This window comes from Leopardus geoffroyi, chromosome D1 (assembly GCF_018350155.1).
Source record: "Leopardus geoffroyi isolate Oge1 chromosome D1, O.geoffroyi_Oge1_pat1.0, whole genome shotgun sequence".
NCBI classification, from domain to species: Eukaryota; Metazoa; Chordata; class Mammalia; order Carnivora; family Felidae; genus Leopardus; species Leopardus geoffroyi.
The window spans coordinates 27,520,205-27,540,238 of NC_059329.1; the positions used below are offsets into that span (position 1 = coordinate 27,520,205).

Genomic DNA, 20,034 nt, shown 5'->3' on the forward strand with positions numbered 1-20,034 from the left:
GCAGGGCAGGAATGGCAGACACCGATGGAGATCAAGAGCGGCACAAAGCTGCTCTTGCCCAAAATAGCCATCACGATCGTATTTGATATTATTAGGGCTGCATCTCCTTTTTATAGGGCTTTTCATTCAGCGAGCCTAAGACGCCTGATGAAAGGGATCCAGTAGCAAGAATTTCTGTTCCTGTTTATAGAAAAGGGTCAGCAAAGGGAGGTGTATGCAATGACCTGATCAGATTATCTGCAGGGAATCAAGTGACCCAACTCTCGTTCTTCACCTCAGGCCACAAATACTTGTGTGACTTCTGCTAAGGTGAATGATGTGCACTAGGGTCTCATCTGAGCAACTGGTTTCATTGGAGTGAAAACCAAAATCTTGAAGTCCTCCAAAAAAGCCAGGAGAATCTTAAACCAGAAACCTTTGCCTGGAATTAGTTCTAGCTCAGCTTCTCATTCCCATTTGCACATAAGCCAGTGTACCCTTATTCTTGTTGTCTGGGGCCAGTGATGCCTGTGACTCCACTCTTCAAAGGTATCTATCTCAGCATCTGCTCAACCCTTCTTAGAGCAGAATACTGAATAGTAAATCTGGGGACCTCGGTCATCTTCTGGGCACGTCTTACAATATAGGAGTCTGATTGTTTTGAATTAACCTTAATTCACCTGATAGGAACAGGCCCTTGCACCACTGCATTATGGCAAGGATGTCCTTTTTGTTCTCTTCCATTGTGACTTCGTGACTCAAGCATACCAGCTGGGTGCAAAACAAATTTTTGCACATGGCAAAATATGAGTGTATAAATGTATACAAATCTATAGAACTACAACTTATCAAACCCTAAATGGGAATGTTGGGAAGGAGAAACAAAGTAGGGAAAAGTAAAAATAAGGTCCTTGATGATGAGGATGAGTCAGTGAGTCAACTCAAGTTGTGGGAGCTAAGTGGAACTGACAAAGAGAACTAAGGTCTCCAAGTAAATGTCAACTGCTGATAAAGAAACTGTCAAGCACTATAAACCCTGAGGCACAGAAGTGATCAACAAGTTATTCCCAGGAATGTAAGGAATATGAGAAAGTATAGGACTTGTACAAATTGGTGGAAACGAAACAAACTGCATGTCTAAAAAGAGGAATGTAATGTACAAAGTGGCTTCTACCTGCAAGGTGCTGTGGTTTCTCTTACCCTCAGGCTTCTTCATACCCTGAAGGTAAAAGACACCAACCACACACACTTGTACCACGCAGATTTAAACATTCACCCTTTTCAAGATTCTCCTCTTGCCCAGGTTCCTCCCACCTCTCTTCCTCTAAGAAAACAGGCTTTCTCCTGGACATCTAGGGTTAGCCATGTTTCATTTCCTAGCCCCAGACAGCCCATGGAAAAGAGGCAGGGCAGCAAAACCTTTCGTGCTCACAGAACTCCTGAGATATGGTATCTTATCGTGAATGATGAGCATCCCAAGGTAGAAGGAAAAAAAATCATAAAGCCAAAACCTAGAAAATGACCAGTGCCGACTACTACCACCACCCAAATTGCCCTGCGCCTCAGACAGAACAGAAAAAATCTGTGAGCTTTAGAACAATTTCTAAGGCATGCTTTATTATTACACAAAATGCCTTTCTTAAGTTGTAAATGACCAGATTCAGGGATTCTGTATTATTTACCTTGCCTAACACCTAGCACAGAACCAACAACTGATGACAACAAAGAAGGCAGGGGTTTCTTCATCCAATGATCTCTTCTCCCCTTTCCATCCCCATTTTCCCTTCCTCTTATTCCATCATCCTTCTCCAGAGTAGAGCTCCACACATACCACCACAGTGCTTTATCTAGTCTTACTGATTCCCTCCATATTGGTCTGTTCACTCTGAAACCGGGCTAGAGAATGTGAAGAGATTAAGCACTGGAAAATTAAAAGAGAGACTAATGCCTTAGCTTATTAGTTCCCTTCATCTCTCTATTCCACATGCTGTCTTTCTATTCCTAACTTACAAGTGGGAAAGTTAAAAAGAAATCTGTATCCCTATAGTTCTTTTGAGGCAAAAGGAATGGAATGCATGTGTCTGAAGTCCAAGGTACCACAGGAGCTTCTCCAGTATCAGTTTCTGGAATCTGCTGGTACCACTTACTATTATGCTAACAGAAATCTGAAGTTTCAAGGTGGACACAAACACATATATCTCAGTCTATTTATTATAAATTATTTATAAGAATTCATTTACTAAATACAAATGTTATTGTTTATGTAATTCAAGATGCATGAGGTAAATATGCTAAAATAAATATGGTAGCGAACATCCACAAATAGCATTGGTTTTATTTTCTACTACTATTCCAGTTCTGTTATTTGATTTAGAGATATCTCCTCCTACCATCCTACCTTTTCCCCAATAAAAAGAAGAAGAAAAAAAGCCAAACCAGGTCTGTTCTATGAGGCCATCTCTGAATGATTCAGAGCACATGGCAGCCTTACTAGTGGGCCCAGAAATAGCCAATAAAGTGAGAAAGAAGCAACAACAGATTGACACTGAGATATTCATGAGCTTCTTTGATGCCAGACATGGAAGGAGGGAGGATGTGGAGATTAGGGCTTTTCATTACACTGGGAGTGCAAGTCTATCCGTGTTCACAAGAACCTGGTCTGAAATAGCTACAGATAGAGGAATGGAGCAGTGGCTAAAAAGGAGACAGTTTAATACTAGGGCTTAAGACAGCACCTCAAGGTTAGTACAAGGTCATTTCCCATCAAAACAACAGAATCAACTCTCACAAGTAAGGGGAGAAAGGTTAAGGGACCATGTCTAATCTAATTAGCCAAATTCCCTTCTCTTCTCTGCTAAGAGCTTCTATGGCTGAGTGAGGAGGGGCCGTGGGTAAGTGAGCCTAATGGGGAGGACAGGGGGAGAAGGAGAGTGAAATCATAACATAGAAAATATTCTTGGGGTGCCTGGTGGCTCAGTTGGTTAACTGTCTGACTTCGGCTCCAATCACTATCTCATGGTTTGTGAGTGCAAGTCCCGATTTGGGCTCTGCGCTGACAGCTCAGAGCCTGCTTTGGATTCTCTGTCTCCCTCTCTCTCTCTGCCTCTCCCTGGCTTGTGTTCTCTCTCTCTGCCTCTCAAAAATAAACAAACATTAAAAAAAGAGAAAATATTCTTAACAGCAGTAACAATATTCTAACAAAAAATGCTTGGTATAGCCTAAATGAAAGATACAGTAGAATCATTCCTCTCATCCTTTTTTCAACTGGGCTACCTCTGTAGACAATCCAAGGGTGATTATACTCCAACTCCTTAATGTACCAAACGCAGTTCAAAGTAAAAGAGTAAAAGAAGATCAGCTTAAAGCTTCTGCCGTTGTAAAAGATCTATAGTAGATTAGAAGTGTCAGCTCATTTCAATTACCTTCAGAGCCAGGTTTTCCAACTCTGGCACTACTGACATTTTAGGCTAAATCCTTGTTGTGAAGGGCTGTCCTGTGCGTTATCAAACACTTAGAAGCATTTCTGCCCTCCCAGATACCTCTTGTGTGACAATCACAAACATTTCCAGACATTGCCACATCTCCTCTGAGGGACAAAACCTTCCCCAGTTGGGAATCACTGACTTAGACCTAGGGTCTTGGCTGCCATGTGTCAGGCTACTTCCAAAGTCATTTCAACTCTGGTGGCTGTAGCACGGTATTTCTCAAATTCTGAATAGCATTAGAGGTGGCCATGTACTCAACTCTGGTTTGTGACAACATTTAAAAACATCTAAGTAGAAACAGCTTAGAATACATAGAAGTGTATTTCCTGCTTTGGGACTCTTTTTTTTCATACATGGACCTACTGATGTGTGTGCATGCATGTGTTGTGTTCACAGTGGGTCCTGTTGTAAAATGCATTTTTTACTGTGGGTTGAAGTTTAAAAATAGTTAGAAAAACATTGATATAGTATAAGGAATGAGGAGTTCCAAGAAATGGGGGAAAAAGCCCAAGCTACATTTTTAGCCTCCTGGAAACACTCCCCACCCTCCACCCATCCCCCAAGTACCCTGTAAAATGTTTACAATGGCATAAACCATGAACATTGTGTTCTGTACCCACAGTCCTATGAGTATTTGCTCATTAATTCAGTAGCCCCAACGTACAGAGTGGAGAGAAAGGAGATCTTGAGGGTGATGGTGTGGATCCAGGGTATTTCCCATTAAACAAGTTATTTTTGCCAGTATCACACCTGATAAAAGTAACACTTCTCTTCCCTCTGATTCTTTTCCCAGGCCTCTGCCTTCCTGCCATTGCCCCTTCTTTTGTTTACAGACAGTTCCTCCGTGTCAGCTCTCACTAGCCTTCTTGGTCCTAGAACTGGCCAGACCCAGGTTACTCAGTTGTGTCTGAGAAAGTTGAGCATTGTTGCCCTCTGACTGTGTATCTAGGTCACCATCCTTTCCTGCTCTGTGTTGGAAGAAGAATGGGGAGGAAATGAACTTTGAGGGCCAGAAACTCCTGTTTCTTTTTTCCAGTGACTATTGTGAAATCTAAAATGGCCATGGAGTCCACACAATTTCTTCTTTGATTTTTGCTTTCATGTTTTAAATAATGGATCCACATCTTTAAAACACGTGCTTCAAGGGAAGACTACATATGGCCTAAACACCACAATTTAAGAATCCTGAGTTCCACACTTCTGTATCTAGCCACGGTTTTTGTTTTTGATTAGAAATGAACAAGTTACAGTTATAAGACTATTATGCATTACAAACTGAAGCATTTTGAATCAAGGAAGGAAATTAAAGAAATCATCTGTTTAACCTTGGAGGTGATCTACTCCAATAATCTAACCAATTCACACATGAAAACAGAGAACCAAAAAGGACTACTGCATAGCAAAAGGTTTATAATAAGAACATACAACTTCATAGCTGGAAGGAAACAGGCAATCCCTACCTCACCTCCTCCCAGAGTAGAAATCTCCTGTGTAACATCATGGCAGAGCCCAAGGGTTCTGGTCCGTGAATCCAGAAAGCTGGGCTTTCATCTTAGCTCTGCCACCAATTAGGAATGTGACTTTGGGGAAGTTGCTTAATTCCTGAAAAGGATAACTGCAATTTATTAGAGATGCTTCTTAAATATTGGCAACCAAAAACTGCCTCGTTGTAACTTCTGGTCATTGTCTTGCTTCTACCCTCTGGAGTTAAAAACAGGAATTTTAAAGTTACCAGGTCATATCTCTTTCAAAATGTTTCAAAGACTTACATGTGAGACTTGAAACCATAAAACCCTAGAAAAAAACACAGGCAGTCACTTCTCTGACATTGGTCATGGAAACATTTTTCTAGATATGTCTCCTCAGGCAAGGGAAATAAAAGCAAAATTAAACTATCAGTAATACACCAAAATAAAAAGGCCTTTGCACACAGTGAAGGAAACCATCAACAAAATGACAAACAACACTGAATAAGAGAAGATATTTGCAAGTGATATATCCAATAAGGGGTTAATATCCAAAGTACATAAAGAACTTACACAGCTCAACACCAAAAAAACCTAAGTAATCCAATTAAAAATGGGCAGAGTTCCTGAACAAACACTTTGCATTTTTAAACTCAACTGCTATTTCTCCCCTAAGTCTCTGTTACAAGTTATACATCCACGATTCTGATAACCTCAAAGTTGAGCACACAGAATACACTCAACAAAGGTCTAAAGAATGGAGGAGAGAAATGAACGATTCCTCATACTGGTTCCAACCTCTGGGTGTGTGCTGCTTTCTATTCTCTCTTAAAATGGAGTACCCAGAACAAAACACAACCTCCAGATGTGCCCTGACCAGCAAAGAATGAAAGAATGCAGAGGATTAGTGCCTTCCTTGATCCATATACTACACTTCTATTAATACAAAGACACTGTTGGCTTTTTGGGCACACACATCAAAGCACTGACTCATACTGAGTTTTGTAGTCAACTAGGACCCTAGTTCCACATATGTACTTTAACAAAAAATCACATGCTTCTCTGTTAAGCCTAGTCTTGCCCTTCTGTACTTGTGCAATTTTTGAATCTAAAATCTAAATTCTAATTTATAACATTTATTTCTATTAAATACACCTTGTTGGTTTTGACCTATTATTCTAAACTTTTGAAACTTGATTTTTGTCATCCAGAGTATTAATTATACCTCTAAGATTACAATTACTTGCAAATTTACTGATGACAAAATTGACCAGGATAAGAACAAGAAAAATGCTCTATCACTAAAAATTTCCCTCCATGAGGCCGTCAGTTTGTTAGATAGATATCTTGGGCTAGAGAAACTCAACTAGCCGTGAATCACTTAAAAGTACTATAGTTCAGGCCACATATGCCCATTTTTTCCACATGGATATTATAAGAATATGGCCAAAGCTTGTGGAAATCCACCTACAATTTACTAACTAATGCAATGTAATGGTTTAATAATCCTGCTAAAGAAAGACAGAAACTATGCTAATAAGGCAGGGCATGTTCCCACTGAACACATACTGGTTTCTGGGGCTCGCCATTTCTCCCTCCAAGCATGTTCACAAAACATCTATTTAATAATCTGCTTCAGAAATTTCTAGAGATAAATATCAGGGTTAATGACCTGTATCCATTTTTTATAAGGCAACATATTTGTCCACCTCCAACCCACCGCATCCTATATGCCAATTTTCTTAATGAACTTAGGTCTTCAATGATAAATACAAATGTTCAGTTCCACAGAATATAATTCATCTGGGTCAGGTATGGGAGCTTCAAAATAGGTTAAGTGCTCTTTTATCTGCATTTCTATTTTAGTCTTCTAGTTTAATCATGTCTGTCCAATTCTTGTCAAACCATTTTCCTTGACAAGAAAAAAATAACAAACAAACAGAAATTAAACAGCTTAGCATACAGCAGGCCAATTTACTGCTGAACAGATGAATAAATGCTTTCTCAAGGTAGCCAGTGGATACTACAGCATCTGTTTCAAACAATTTAACTTACTTTCTTTGCTTTTCTTGTTTTTCATGTTGTTGTTTTTTAAAGCCTTTAGCCCTAACATTTATCCACAAATTCAACTCTGAGTTTAAGCTTACTGGACACCATTCTTATTAGTTCTGTTGCTACTATTTTGCATTACTCAGTGTGTGTCCTCCCTTCTGCCCCCTTTTTAAATATATGCATACTTCTAGAATCTGATCTCAGTTAACGAAGCTGGTTTCATCTGATTTTGATTCTTTCCTTTCCTCACTGGAATTCTGTGTTTAGTTTGTTTATTCCATTTATTCCACACAAATTGGTTGAGCTTCTTGTAGGTGCCAAAAGAATAGACTGTAAGGTTCTGCGGAAAGGGATCTTACTGAATTCATTTTGATATCTTCCTCAGCATTAATATAATAGTGCCAGTCATACAACAAGCCATCAAATACTGAATCAATTTTATTCCACGATTCTCATGGTAACTTTGAGTGTTAAAATTTTGAGTTAACTCATTATTATGGCATATAAAACAGTAATATTCCTTATCTCATTCTCTGTCTGTTCTCATATCCAGTGTTAGCTTTATCTAAAAAAATTTTTTTTTTACCTTCTTGCTCTTCACTGAATTGACAGGTCTCCTGCCATGTACATTCTATTATCCTTGAGTTATGCTCTATTTGATAGTCAGGAGTCCACCATGTGAGTATCATGTGCCAAAGAACAGAAAATTTGAAAATCTTCCCTTTGTACCAGCTATACATTCCACATTTCCCTTTTTCTTCCAAAGACAAAAGAACTTATAGACAGAAGAAAAGACGACAATATAATCTGGGCTCTTGGGTCTCTAAGTATTCTATTAAAAATCTCAAAATGACTAGGGATATAGTCCATGTTTCCTCATATATCATCACTTATTTTTACACAAAAGGAGATAAAAATCTATTGATTTAATGAGCAGCCGCAGACTTTTTTAAGCACAAGTCAGATGTGCTGTATGGAAAAATGTCATACTGTCCTATCAGTCATGCTTCTCAATCTACACACTGGAAAACAGAGTTATTCTTTCTCCTTTTCCCTGTTCTGAATCCACATACACCCCTGCAACACCAAGGATTTAAACAATTAGTAAATCTGGGTGATCCTACCTCCTCCATCTCACGAATTCTTCAACCTTTCCCATCTCTATCACAATTCCTCATCACCTTTCATTGCTGTCAGTACAACCCTTTCCTAATTTGTCTCCCTGGTGCTAACTTTGCCTTCTTCAACTGATCCTCTGCAGCGCTATTTAGGTGATTTTTCTAAGTTACAAAGTCAATCATGTCATCACCTGTTTACATTTTGTAAGAAGCTTCCCCACAAATGGGGGACACACTTGACGTTCTCTGAATGGCTCACAAGGCTCTGTATGAGTTGGCACCCATCAGACTCTTCAATGTAATCTGGCCACTCTCATTACACGTCATATATTCCTAATCATACCTGACTTCTTCGAGTACCATAAAACATCAGGCTGTTTACTGCTCTGCCATCAATACTCTGTTCTCCAGTGTCTGCTCTCCATTTCCCTACTCCTTTCAATCCTGCCTCAGAAGTCATCCTCCTGTGAGCCTGCTCTGGGCCTCTCATTGTTCATTACTTTATCACTTCTCTTAATCACCTACAGGGTCCTTGTTAAAGTCCTAACTTTGTACTCTAATTCCTAATTTATAATATTGCACCTCCAACTGAATATTAAACTTTGTAGGGTAGGAATTTGGGGTCTTTTTTGTATTTTGATCACTTAATGAAGTGTCTAGCGCAGAGGGTAATCAATAAATGTTAGTTACTAAGGGAATTAATGCTCTCTATGGGACAATGGTCTAAAAGCATGGCACACTGCTCAAAATAAGCTTTGGAAAAGGCAAATATCCCAAAACTTAAAGCAGGAAAAGAATAGTAAGAATAGAAAAGAATAGTAAGCTCTTCATTATTCATGCTTATGGAAGAAGACAGTAAGAGATTAAAAAATTGTGGACAATCTAGAAATCCTTTGTATTTGGCATTTTATATATATTTACATAAATATTAGGCAGATTTATTTTCCTAATAATCTTTTATTTAGGTTAACATTAAAATTAAACTGTGTTCCAACACACCAGGTATAGGGTAAATGTTGTAAGTATCCCAGGTAGTAAGTCAGCTGAGCTAGAATTAAGAGTTCATCATGAGGGGCGCCTGGGTGGCTTAGTCGATTAAGTGTCTGATCCTTAATTTTGGCTCAGGTCATGATTTCATGGTTGCAAGATAAGCCCCATGTCAAGATCTGTGCTGGGCATGGAGCCTGCTTAAGATTCTCTCCCTCCTTCTCTTTCTTTCTCTCTCTCTCCCCCTGTGCCTCCCCTGCTTGTGCACTCTCTCTCAAAAACAAAAACAAACAAAAAAAACATGAATAATCCATGCAATTCACCTCTGGTTATGTATTCCCCCGGAGGGCAAGAGAGGTAGAAGGAAGGGACTGGGTCAGCCATGCTTCGTATGTGGCACACTCTATAAAGCCTAGAGAAGAGAGACACCTGCCAGCAGTCTATGTTTTTGTCACTTTTCCTGGCAAATAGGCCCAGAAGATGGAAGAAACTGAAAGTCAAACAAAAGCAAAGGGGTTAAGAGGACTGTGAGTCACACTTGTATTTTGGGAAATGCCCCTGATGGATGGAGCAGCATCAAACTGATTCCAGCCCATTACTTGAAACTAGTAAGAAGAAGAAAATAGCAGAACGTCTGGGTAAAAAGTGACCAAAAGCAAGGGTCAGGTTACCTTTCTAACAAATACAGAATAAGAGGAAGACACTTGAGGGGTTCTGTGTTCATGGGATAAATGAGACTAATTGCAAAGGGAGAGCTCTAGAAATTTGTTCTAGATTTGAGGATTGTGACACCCTTAGGATTCCAGTTTGAAAGTTGGTTACACAAATCTAGTATACCTCTGAAGACCTTCCCATCAACTTTTCTCAGCCGCATATAATGTTGCTAATGCACCATAATCCAGCCCTGAAAAGTCACAGCTGATAGATTCTAAGGCTAGGCAAAATCAAAGTCATGCTTCCTGGACAATTGCCTGTACTCTTTGTTTGATCCATGTAAAAGAAGCAGCAGAACATCTGCCTCATAACCAGCAGCCTCCTTAGTGTCTCTAGAGCAGTCCATGTCTTCTCCAAGCCCAAGAGATTCCTCTATCACCACAGTTTTCAAGGCAATACCGAGTATAAACTAGCTCATACTCTTCTATGGAAAGACACATTCAGTGGCCACAGCTACAAAGGCTTCACACAAGCAGTGTGCTATAATGACTGGAAACAACACTAGAAAGCCACAGGTTTGAACCTGGCTTGACCACTTGAATGACCAGAGTTCTGGCTTCCTTCTTAATAAAATGGGCTAATTCTTGCCTTACCTTCTTCACAAAGTTAATGATGGTAAAGTCCTGAGTGAGCTTTGCATTTCATGCCTTAGTTTTCCCTTTTGCAAACTGACTCTCCTCCTGGCAGGCTTAGGGATATAAATATTAGAACAGCGAACCATTTTTGTACTGTGTGTTTAAGAAGATTGGAGAGAAACCACAGGGGCTTATGGGTAATTTGAAGATTATATTTTGGAATCCTTCCTAAAGCAAGACCTCAATAATACTAAACAATGCAACTTTCACTGCAAGGACTGGACTGCAGGATCCAAAATCTCTCTTTCCTTCTTTCCTCACTCCCATGTGAACAGCAAGCTTGGGTCGTTCTCAGTCACCAGGCAGCTGAGCCTTTCTTTTTCAGCACGTAAGGCAGGAAGGCAGGGAAAGGGAAGGCTGATTAAAATGGGCACCCATTCAGAAGAATACTGAGTCTATGGAGGGGAAAGGACAGGGAGACGGAGAGGAATGCTTAGAACTGGAGCCCTGGAAAGAAAGGAAAGGGCACAAAGGAGGGCAGAAGGCAGGAATTTCACTGTTGTCTTGACAACTAAACCCCTGTTGTTCCTGGTTGAGTTTACCTCACAGATGGATGCCCAGGTTCTGCTCTGAGCAAACCCCACCACTATCGGAGAGGAAGAAGGAGGGAGAACTGAAGGATGGAAAAGTGGTAAGTGTGTGCTCTACATGATGCGACTGGCTCCCAACTTCTACTAGATCTCAGGTTAAAGTATGCTTAGCCATGATCTGGAAGAGAATTAGGGATTGGGTTTAAATAAGTAGACATAGTAGGGTTCCAAATTATACTGTGAAAATGGGTGGAGGAAGCTGGAAAAGGCTAAAAAGAACAAGGGGTAGAAGAGTAACCCAAAGGTAGTTGTTTTCAGTTTCTTGTCTACAGGCTGAATTTTAAAACCTTTCCAAATAGAAGGTTATCCATTCTGATCCTAAGGATATGGAATAGAGCTGTGGTGACTCCAGATGCCCACATAGTAGGGATTTTGGGGGCACCACTTGTGGTTAGAAAACAAGGGGGAGAGAGGAGGAGGTGGTCAAGGGGCTTACTTTGAAGCTGCATTTCCACACCAAGCATACCATGTTATAGAGATTATATATTTACTGAGGAAGGGCTAAATTCCCCCAAAGAAAATCTCCGGTGACATAATTACAGCACTAGACTAAGGTGTATTTCCCACCGGGTCACCCCTACTACCTCCCTACTCTAGTACCATACAGGTCTATTCCTCCACAGGGCACTTGGTGAAGTCTCTGTCTAAAGACAGAGGTAAAGATCAAACCTGAAGCGTTAACATATGGCTGTGTTCCAATACCAAGTCAACAGGAAAGAGACAAATGATCTCCATCCATGGCTGAAAGCAAAACGAAATACCCTTGATCATTTAAGAGGTTTATAAGATTCCCAATATCAGTGCAATCCAGCATTGACAATGTCTACCTTAGTGACATATATATCTAGGATTCTGGATATCTGGATCTAAAAAGGCCTTGAGTATAGGACCAACTAGCTTATAGAGAGTAGCAACAGAGTTTTTCAACTTCAGATGTCCAGCTGGTTTAATCACTGTAGGCTCTCTGGTTTACTCTGGGTTTCTGAGTCAAAACTGTTCTTGATGAATCAGCTCCAGCACTGGACCCTTGAGGGGTGGAATGCACTCAAACGGGCAACTTCTGGCAGTACATACTGCTCAGAGAAGCAAGTGTACACTGAAGACCGATCAGAGAGAGGGGAGAGGGTGAAAGATAAAAGAAACGGGCTCATCTAAAAGTCAGTGGCCCAGAGTAGAGGGCAGATAAGTAGCTTCTGAATCATAGAGCAAGGCAGGGAATGGTTTCTGTTCCTATCACCACCAAGACAAGGACCTGTAGTTGCAAAATAAACCCTCCCTCAAAGAAGGCAAATGGGCACAATTTAACTTGCAGTGCCACCTGGTGCCTAGAGGGAGAATTCCTGCTCTAATTCCCTCAGCTTCTTGCTGGGCTTTCCAAGATGTATTTGTCAAAATGATCTTTCTGTCTTCTGTGCGCATGAAGATTCTCTCACCCAAACACTTCCTCTGTATCTGTCTCTGTCTCTCTCAGAGAGGGACTGGATGAAGATATTCAAAATACGTTTAAAGTTTACTTTTTATTTAAAGTAGAAATAATGCCCCTCCTCTCCTTAAAATGTTCAGTGTCTGTACTATTCTTTATGCTAAACCTAACTGACACCCATCTCACATACAGCTTTAAAAACTTACTTTCCTTTATAAAGCCTTTAGCCCCAAGAATCCTAATTTGTTTTGTACTATGTTTACAGTCTATATCCAGTGTCATTTGGCCTCACATTATTCAATATTTCTAATTGTTTCATATGGGTTATTTCTTCTCTTAGGCTGAAAGGACCTTAAAGTAGAAACAGTCACACATTAGATCTGAAGGGCTAGCACAGAGGTATCAAATCTTAGACTTTTCAAAAATTATTTGTAAAGAGGTCACCATAACAAGAACATAAAGTTAGTTTCCTAGAAAGCAAGTGAAGAGGGTTAGGAGCATCTACATTACAGGGCAGTCCCCTGGTTCTGAAGAAACTCTGAGGTTCTGCTCTGGATATGACTGGGGGAGACTTTAAGTATGTAAGGTAGCATGGAGCGCATAGATAGATCATATGAAGAAAGAGGCCCTGCAGATCACAAAGCAAGCACAGTAGAAAGACCTCTCCAGAAAGATGTTGAAATGTAAACATATTCTCTACCTCAGATATGTTACTGCCCCAGCAAGTCAAAATCCCCAAGGAAATGGAACATGGACCTTATAAAGATGGGTGAGAAGTCATGGGTGATGCTGCCCTGTGCCAGGCTCACATCAAGAGGCTTTCATTATCATCTCTTATTCTCCAACTAACTTCATGAGTTAGGAACTCTTATTTCCATTTGGAGAGTAACTGAGGCAGAGGGAGGTTACGTGACTTGTCTAAGTCACACAGACAGTAAGACACAAAGTAGTAGGATTTGAATTCAGATCTGTCTGACTTCAAAGCGCATATTCTTACTTCCCTGTGTGGAAGGAAAGGGGCTGAGAAGGTACAACAGCAGGAGACGCTTCCAGAGAGGTCAAGCCTGTATGGGTCTTACAGTGGGAGGCCCAGGGCGGAGAGGGCACTATGTTCTTTCGGAAAGGAGAGTGCCACCAGGATAGGAGAAGGCCTGAAAGGCCCAAAGGAAAACCCTCTTCTCAGGCTCAACCATGGCTATGGGAATTCAAGTTGCTCACTTTGAGCTGCGGGGGAGGGATATAACAGAGGCTCAGTTCACGTTTGTGTTTCTTGTCCCCTAGCACTACTGAGGAATCCCTGCAATTCTCACTAGTGGTAAGAAGATGTTCATTTGACATAAATTTGTTAAGTGCTTTCCACATATATAGCTAGGTACTTATGACAGAATGATGAATAAGACAGAGTCCCCACTCTCAGGATACGGACAGTCTGAAACTGTCCTTCAAAACTGTCTTGGGTTCCTATTTGTTTTTTTAATTTTTTTTAAATGTTGATTTATTTTTGAGAGAAAGAGAGAGAGAGAGAGACAGGAAGAGAGAGACAAGGAGAGAGAGACAATGAACAGGAGTGGGGGAGGGGCAGAGAGAGAGGGAGACACAGAATCTGAAGCAGGCTCCAGGCTCTGAGCTATCAGCACAGAGCCTGATGTGGGGCTTGAACTCACAAACAGTGAGATTGTGACCTGAGCTGAAGTTGGACGCTTAACCAACTGAGCCACCCAGGTGCCCTGGGTTCCAATTTGTAGTTATAGATGGACAAGAGATACAAGTAATGTGCCTTGAAAGAAGGTTTTGAGGTTGAAATACCTCATGATACTGTTTTATTCATAACTGATGCAATGATCAATTCTGCCTCTGTGTTTCAGTGTATGAGAATTTATATACAGAAGTGCTAAAACCCACAGGCATAGGCACACAGCCAGTCAGGTACCACCTGTCTGTTAAAACTTTAAAGAGGTATTCAAGTAGAAACTGTCAGTATATAATAGAAAAGGCATGAAGTCTTTATCCTAAGATGGGTGTAGGGTAAGTGGCACCTAAGAAATCTGACAGGGAGGCCACTCATAATAGGAGAGACTGCTGTGGCCCATCCTGGCACAATCTATAGAAGTTGAGACCTTTGTCAAGGTCTAGTGGAAGAAGCGTAAGACAAACGATGTTCCTTTTCCCCAAGGAAGCACAATACAACCTAATCCAAAGCCATCAGTGCAAAAAATTATTTTCAGCAACTCTAAAAACTGCCTGAGTCAATAATGAGAGGGCCAGAAAATAATCTGACAGGAAAATTTGAAGACTTAGTCTGAGATAATTTTATATCTAGGGCTCTTACAAAAGTATGCTATTTTCTACAGAAATTGTGTGTAGAAAGAGATCAAGTGTAAGAAACCACAAGGCACCAAAGCTGAATCAAAAGAGAAGTTTATGGAGCAAAGGAGAAAGCTGTAATTTGCGTTTCTTGAGAAACTCTGAATCTTAACTCTGAAAATCTTTTTCTGACTGGGAATAGGATGTAGAACCCTAAGGGAAACTATGCAATCTCTGATCCAGGAATGTTTTAAGAATAAAATCAGAAATATTCAGATGGAAATGAATTTATATACTACCATCATGTGCATGTGTCCCTCAGTCTAGTCAGATGGAAAGCAAGAGAGATTAGATGGAAATAAGGCACAGGAACTTGCAAGGTCAATTCTAGTGGTCACGCCTTGGTGAGGAAGCTTGCAGAGTAGGGAGGCAGTATGGAGCAGCAGCAATTTCATAGGCTTTGAGGCCAGGATGACTGAGGTGGAATCCTGGGTGTGATACTTACTAGCTCTATAATTCTGGGAAGATTATTTAACCCAAATATCTTTTTCCTCACTTGTAAAATGTGTAAATATATGTCTATCTCACAGAACTGCACTGCACATTAGTACCTGAAGTACATGGCTGCTTACCTGGTATAGTTAGTATTTAACAAATGTTAGCTCCTTTCCTGTTGCACTTACTTGTACCCTTTGGTGGCAGGCCTGATGTTCCCCCCTTAAGATATAACCAATGTCAGAAAGACCCTTTATCCATCTGCTACCTAGACATGCCCACTGAGAAAGAGGCCCTTGAATAGATTCCTCTTAGAGAGCACCTAAGACTCTGGAGTGACCTAAGAGAATTAGTGGAGGCAAAAGAGTACACGGTCAGCCATTCATAATTGTCTTTCTGGAAAATGCACATTCTTGCCTGGCAGCACAGCCTCTCCAATGCTCCCCTACTCTCTCTCCCCATACACCTTCTGATTTTCCCTGGAGATAATCTATAGAGACTGCTTTTCTAAGAAAATGAGTCCATGGCCTGGCATAAAGTCCAGTGCCTGCCATTTAATTTTTTCATCCATTTAATTTTCAAGTGCACTGCTTGTTGGACTCCTTAAACCTGACACATTCTTTCTTTTCTTCTTCATCTCCATATAATTCCTGACTTAACATAACTAGTCTCTTTGCCCACAGATCACAGAACCTTCTTCCCTTTTCCCTACTCTTTTTATCACACTATTCCATTCCCACGTGCCCCTCAACATACACACACAAACACATTCACTCACTCACTCACTCTTTAAGAAATCCTGATGTAGATGCCAAGAATGTGTCTGCTGCCCTTTTGACACAGAGTCTGATGCCATCTTCGGGGCCATGGGGAGGGCAGAGCCACGAGACGTGGCATTCGTGTACTCTACTGCTAGCCTGCCTCATATTTTTATCAGATCGCTGCTCTGGGCATCCAAGCAGGGAACCAGTCCAGCTTCTTCTCATTCCTTTGCTCTACATCAGGACTCCATAATAATCTCACCCCTTACCTTGGCTGGGTCTTCCTGCCCCAAACCTTCTACCATCAATGGAGCACAGTACATCTCTCCTCTTTCCCTCCAGCCTAGTCATATCTGAGTACTTGTCCAATTTCTTAACCCTGATTCTGATGCATGCAGGGATACTGTTAAGTTTCTTCTGTTTTCGGACATGAGCAGTCTGCACAAGCTGGATTCACTTCTTGGCTTAGACTGCTACCCCCACTCCTCTTCCCCTCCCTCTGTCTCTAATTCCAAATAAGGAGTGCTCCTTCTTACATAATTGGATGTTCCCAGCACGGAAGCTGACATACGAGGTCAGGCGCGCATGCGTGCAAGACTTCCCTTTGACTTAACAATGCCTTTTTTGGGCATCTAACTTCTCTTTAGCTCCCTTCCCCCACTCTCTCCACACCATCAACAACATCAACAATCAAGGGAGATTTATGAAGCCTGGCTCAGACCAGAACTCTTCCAACCTTGGCTTAGAAGGAGGGGTCATGAGGTTGAATTTACTCTCCTTTTTTTTTTTTTTTTTGCAGGCTAGAGAGAGACTGAGGGAGTGACTGTTCATGATTTGGCAGGAGTCCTTGGCATCCAAGGCAGTTACGTATATAGATCTTTTAAGGGAGCAAGGGGAGTAAACAAAGTTGAAAGCAGAAGCTAACTTATTTTCTTAGAGATGATAATGCTGGAGGCTGGAAAATTATGACATTTTAAGGTAATGAATGTAAATCTAGATGGCAGTTCTGTCCCTGATGCCCAAACTGCAGTGTGTTCACGATGACTAGAGAAGTGGCAATAGCTATCAGTGCCATCAATACCAACTACCTTTAAAGTGCAGAACTAAAGACAGCCCAAGTATGCTGCAAAAGGATACAGCTCAGATACTTATGGTTTCAGAGACTGAACAGCCATGGTGCTTCCTGGGGACAGTCTCAGAGAGGCCAACACTGAAGCAGGCAGGGACCACACTGTACCTCTTGTAATAGTAACAAAGGTATGTGGAGTGGTGGGGAGGTGGGGGAGGTGCTGTAGCTTTGGGGGGATATCAAATTCCAACTTATTTGCTTACCAAAGCAAATAAAGCCCAAGAATGTAGCACTGTATTAACCGCATCTTAAAAATAAAAAGAAGCGTAAGCCGTTCAGGGGACATGTAACATGGGATGACCTTAGGATTAGGATGCTGCAGGGCCCTTTGTGTTACATGAGAATGTGCATATAGGGAAATGTGATTTGGATTTTACAAAATGACTGAAAATTTCCTCTTGGGGAACGTAGACTACTCTGAGGCAAAATAATTTTGTTGGTTTTTAATCCCTTCAAATCCCAGAGCAAAACTGATCAGAAAAGATGAAGTCATTAAGCTGAAAATTAGACAAACATGGGTTCAGATTCTGCCTGTGGTATACCTATTAGCTCTGTGATCTGGATTAAATAACCACACTTCTTTGTAAGCCTTAGCTTCCTCATCTTTGAAACGGGGATCATAGCTGTTCTACAGGGCTTTGAGGGGATTAAACGATATAATGCGTTTGTGTGTTCAGTATAGTGTCTGCACAAAGTAAACTCTCAACAAAGGTTTGCTGGGCACTAAATATGCTGAAGGTGACAATGTTATCTACATTGTGTTATCTACATTGTTATCTACAAAGTATCTACACTTTGAGTCCTGAAGTAAGCCCTGTCTATTCCCTGTCTACCATGCACAGGGGAACTTGCTGGTGTAAGACCACAGGCCACAGATACTTCGAACTTCTGGAAGGGGAATTGTAATTCTTTCCCCAGATATCCATGGTTGCCTCTTAACTCCCATCTTTTATTTATTTATTTATTTATTTATTTATTTATTTATTTGTTTGTTTGTTTAAACATTTATTCATTCTTGAGAGACAGAGCATGAGTGGGGGAGGGGCAGAGAGTGAGAGAGAGTGGGGAGACACAGAATCCAAAGCAGGCTCCAGGCTCTGAGCTGTCAGCACAGAGCCTGACGCAGGGTTCAAACCCATGACCATGAGATCATGACCTGAGCCGAAGTCGGACGCTTAACTGACAGCCCCTCAGAGACCCCTTGACTCCCTTTAAAACGCTTCAAGAACACTGTGAACCCAGTACCAGCTATTTGAGAAGGGGGCCATGTGCATCATTTAAAAGATGGGAATGATTTCTAGGGAAGGATGAAAGGCCTTGAATAGGGAAGGATGAAACTCTTAATTCTAGTCTGTGGAGACTTAGGGTGTGAAGGGTGTCAACTGGCTATGTTCCCATTTCCACTGTAGCTAACACAAAACAAAATGGACCTAACAATAACATTTGATAGAAGTGGGAACTTTTTGATAGGAAGGGTATGAGACAAGTGAATAAGGACAAAATATCATCGCCTGGAAAAATCTATGATGAACAAAGATAACAGACCACAGTTACAAAGAGTTTTCCAGAAGTAACTAGCCACAAAATTCTATTCTTGCACAAGATTCATCTTGGCTTCATTCAAATTCACTAAAGACATCCAGAATTTCCCTCCTTTAACAAACAGAGATGCCACTCCATTAAAAAAGAAAAAGTTAAGGGAATGTCAAGGGAAATTTAGTTGTAAGCCCTCTCCCTGATTTTGTTTATGGTGTGAGCTCCATGTGGGTTTTGCTCATATTCATTCACCAGACAGCTATCTATCCAGCTAACTAGAGGTGTAGTTCTAGTAGAATTGTCAAGGGCTGGGGATGAAAAGGTGAGCAAGCCTGATTCAAAGTTCTTCTCATGAAGGCATTACTTGAGTCTAGCAGCTCTCCCCACCCATGTAACCAGGAGCACCTGGAAAATACTACTGAATTCTATACTTAACCTACACTTGTCTGTCCTGGAAATATACCTGGGTGGTCTGCTTCATGATGTCAGACATGGGAATACTCTAGTTGTTACTTTAACAAAGGAACCCATTGGCACAAAGTCACCTAGAAACCCCTTACAAAGCCTTTATTGTTTAGGAGCTCTATTCTGCAAAACTCAGAGACACAGGCACAGTGGGGATAGCAGTTGCTACAGGAGACGGGTATAGGGTAGACCAACCTGAAGATGTAAGAGTAGAACAAATCTGGGGTCACCAGCTGGAGGAATTAGAAAGAGAAAGAATTTTTTTTTTATCCTTTCCTTTTTCTGAAGTGCAAATAATTAGGACCTAACATCTACTGGATACCTTCTACGCACCTGAGATTGACACTATTATTATTCCTATTTTCCAGATGAGGAAACCAAAGCTCAGAGAAATTAATCATAGCAGAGTAGTAGTATATTGTGTGGATAAGAACTTGGGCTTTGGAATTTCTGGATTTGATTTCTGGCTCCACCATGCATTAGCTTTGTGATCGTGGATAAGGCCCTCTGTTCTAACCCCCATTAAACTGTACAAAATGTGAAAAGTAGAGACTATCTGTTTTGTTCACTACTGACCAGCCTGGTGAATTAAGGAGTAAGACCAAAACAATTTCCCAGCTAGATAGACAGGTAACAGTATTTCAAGGGGAAGTGGATGAATGCTACAAACAGCTTGGACAACTGTCTACCAGTCAAACCCAGAAACTGCTCAGATCAGAGGGCACAATATATTTACTTCTGCACATCGCATCCACTCCACTTTACTCTTATCTCTTCCCTATCCCGAGAGAATTTATAATCATTGCCCACTGAGGTAAATGCAATCTGGCTTAGAATTCTCAAGTTTGAAATTTCCTTGTATTTAATCTCCCTGGTTTAGATCTCTAAGAACCCT

At 40.9% G+C, this 20,034-nt stretch overlaps 1 protein-coding gene across 10 annotated transcripts in view; it reads right to left on the reverse strand.

Moving 5' to 3' along the window:
- SNX19 (sorting nexin 19) overlaps window positions 1–20,034 on the reverse strand; it is a 47,289-nt gene that overhangs the window by 13,187 nt on the left and 14,068 nt on the right. The window contains exon 9 of one of the 10 annotated variants that reach the window (XR_006713898.1): window positions 4,925–5,066. The exons of the other annotated variants lie outside the window; for them this stretch is intronic. The gene's annotated coding sequence lies outside the window, so the exon portion shown is untranslated. The remainder of the gene's footprint in view (window positions 1–4,924; window positions 5,067–20,034) is intronic. 10 annotated transcript variants of the gene reach the window in all.